This window comes from Mustela lutreola, chromosome 6 (genome assembly GCF_030435805.1).
Source record: "Mustela lutreola isolate mMusLut2 chromosome 6, mMusLut2.pri, whole genome shotgun sequence".
Lineage (NCBI taxonomy): Eukaryota > Metazoa > Chordata > Mammalia > Carnivora > Mustelidae > Mustela > Mustela lutreola.
Window position 1 is genome coordinate 48,016,872 of NC_081295.1, and position 3,467 is coordinate 48,020,338.

The 3,467-nt window shown below is 34.2% G+C and overlaps 1 non-coding gene across 1 annotated transcript; it reads left to right on the plus strand.

Moving 5' to 3' along the window:
* Window positions 1–1,702: 1,702 nt before the first annotated feature.
* On the plus strand, window positions 1,703–1,805 carry LOC131834947 (U6 spliceosomal RNA). The gene has a single exon (XR_009355038.1). It is a non-coding gene; the product is annotated as a U6 spliceosomal RNA (small nuclear RNA).
* The last annotated feature ends 1,662 nt before the right edge of the window (window positions 1,806–3,467 follow it).

Genomic DNA, 3,467 nt, shown 5'->3' on the forward strand with positions numbered 1-3,467 from the left:
AGAGAATGTGTTTATGGATCTTTGGTAAATCATTGCGATTTTCATGTTGACACAATTTCCCATCTAGCCATCCTAAAATACTCCAGGCTACCGATTTTGTTTCTTTTTCTCCCCAGAAGTCATCTGGGAGCTCTTATGATATACCTATAGGAATCCTATAGGAATCCTTTTATTTTGTCCCCTTCCTGGAACTTTGCTCTGAGAACTACTTATTTTGATTTATTGGCTGGCATCTTTAGACATTGATTGAACATTTATTTCAGGCTTGGATGATACACATTAATACAACTCTTCATTTGTGAAGAGTTAAAGTAGTCAGTAAATGTTGAAAGACAAAAGACAGATTGAGTTTTTATATCTATTTATAGTCTTCATTTCCTCTGTACGGCTGACTTGTTCCTGGACTGAGTAGTGTAGGTTACATTCCATCCAACATCCTCTTTTACCTGGGACTTAAGAGCTGACACAAAAATTTACCAAGACAGTTAGTAGAGTTTACCATATTTAGAATTCTTAAAATACAGTTATTAATTTCAAAAGTTGTTTAGTAATTTTCACAAACTAAACTCATTTAATTTATAAGAATCCAGCACGTGATTTACTCTTTATTTCTATTCATCTATTTGTTTCCCTTAGTGTCCTGGAGGGTAAGAATGAGTTGCTGTCTTAGCGGTGGCTATTTGGTGAATATAGCATAGAAATTGGAAAAAACATGGGCTGGTAGCTTTGCTTTGGGATGAACTTCCTCAGTTGGATTCTGTTCTCAGAGAATTTTTAGAAACACATCTATGTGCTGTGTGGTTTAAGGGAAACTGCCCTGAAATAGTTACTCAAACAATAAGAATAAAAATATATCCTTGAAATTTGAGACCAGATTTATTTGTAAGTCTATGTGTTTTTCTCTGTATTTTGGGAATCTCTTTCATTTTTTCTAACATGGGTTTTGACCCCTTTCTAAAACCATAGGGAGAGAAGCAGTCTTTTGTATTTCCTGTATACTGAGTCACAGGGTACCAAGTTCTGGTGCCAAAAATCCACACTAGACTCCCTCCCCATAACCAGTTTCTTCAAACAGGTCATTGAAGGGCTCCTGCAAGTGTAATTTATGGTGCTTCAGCATTGGTACAAAAAATGCTGGACTGAATTCAGAAACAAGGGTCAAACGATGACAATGAGAACAATTTCAGATTGTTTTACTTGCAGCTGACTACCAGGCTGCTGAAAGAGAATGTATATCTGGAAGAACTAAACAGTCAGCCTTCCTAAGCCAGCCTTCATTTTATATATGTATATATGTATGTATGTATGTATTCATTCATTCATTTAAAAAGACAACACTTGATTCCTTGGCGAAAAGACTAACATGTTTCCATCTTTCTCCTAAAATGTTCAGTTATAAAAACTGGGAAAGAGCTCTTTTTTGTCATGGATTCCCAAGGAGTGGTAAGACTCAATTTTGTGAGCTGATTAAAAAGCATTAAATATTTGTGGTCAAGGAGAGACTGACCTGATGAAGCTTCACCACTGACATTAGGCTGCTCTGTGCTTGTACTGTCATACAGTGGCACAGTACAGTTTTCATTCTCATGTGAATAGTACGTGTTTTGTATATCACTCTGTTGCACTATTACTCACCATTATTTATCTCCATATGAATTCTTCCCCATTTTTAACTAATATAGTCTTAAAAATTCATTAACAAGTGCTCACTGTAGCAGCACATATACTAAAATTGGAACAATGTGGAGATTAGCATGGCACCTGCACAAGGATGACACGCAAATTCATAGAGTTTCTATATTAAAAAAAAAAATCCTTTAACAAAAGTAAAGTAACATTATTGAAAGGGAAAAAGATAATGGCTTCAGTCCTATTTGCCTGAAAGTCTTAGATTTTCTAGATGATAGAACAATCTTAAATATTTTGAAAAATTCCTATGTTACTAGTCTTTAATCTGAAAAAGAAAAAAATGTATATCTATTCATGCTTTTATTAAATAAAAAGAAAATAGCCATTATATAGCCTTTATCTTTGGTCCAGTTTCTGACAGCATGAATCACACTCTTTCCAGTTAGGGAAGCTCTTCCATTCTACTTCACATAGAATTTTTACAGGCTTTTCCCTTACCTAAGCCTAAGAACCTCACCTCTTTTTCTGTTATTTTATCTAATTTGGGAGGTAAGCAGGGTTAAAAACTAACAAAAAACTGCCAAGGAAATAATAAGGCTCTTGTCTTTTTGTTGAATTGAAACACTCCTATGCAGTAAAATATAAATTAAAATGCAATATGTCATCCTTTTCCATCATTTGCATGAGTACCACACCTACTGTCTACCTTTGGCAAGAAAGGTCTTTTGCTGAGAATAACGATTCATGTTGCCTACACTTCTTCACGGACTTTCTGTCCATGCTCACCAACAGCATACATAAAATTAATTCTACCTGGCACTTTCTTTAGTCTAGGTTCTAGAAATCACTAGACCTATGCTGCCTCTGAACAAGGATCTTCTTATCTGACTTAACTCTCCTGAGTAACTCAGGCATGTGATGCTGACCCCAGTGCCCTAGAAGGGGCCCTGGAATTCAATATGTGTAAAGCAAGCCGCATTTGATTTCTTAGCAATAGAAAGGCAATCATCATGTGGCATCATTTATTCTCTGTCAAAACAAAGTGAATCTCCTCTATTATTGTTCAGTAGTAGTTCAATGTTATGATATATTTATATTATTAATTTTTTTCTTTGAAAACCCATTAAAAACTGTGGAGGAATAAGAGTAGTTATCATGTACTACATGACCACTACCGTGTTAAATGCTTTAATTAATGGCTGTATTTGACTTCAACCAAAAAGAAACTCGCTGCAATCTCCATTTTTTTCCAGAAGTAAAACATGAGGTCTAGAGATTAAAGAACTTATCATCATGCAGTTAAGAGGAACTGGAGGACTGCCTTGATTCATAGACTTCTTTTCTCCAAAATCTGTGTTCTTTTCCACCTTGCTATAACATCTCAAGAAAATATCCTACTTATTCTGAATCTGCTTAACAGAATTTGTGATAATATAATCAGGGCAATCATGCACCTTTGTACTCTGAGGAAAAATCTGTTAATTCAACAAATATTTACTTTGTAAGAGTTATGTGCCAACTGATTCCTTTTTTTCTACGTTCTTCAAATATTTGTCAATTTTATTAATGTGGAAACTGCTTTAGAAATAATACTCATTTTGCAAATGGGTATCAAAGACAGTGCTTTCATCTAATGCTAATTGTTAGAACATTGAGCCTATCAGAAATCTTTAATACCTTGTTCCTTCTTTCAGACTTGAGTCTGAATATGAAATATTATACTATTCTTTGAAAACTTTTTAAAGACCATAATTCCAAGTCATCACCAAAAGATAAAGTCATCTCTATTGAAATATTTTGAGTAGTAGTAGTTTTAAAATAAAATAAATGGATATTTG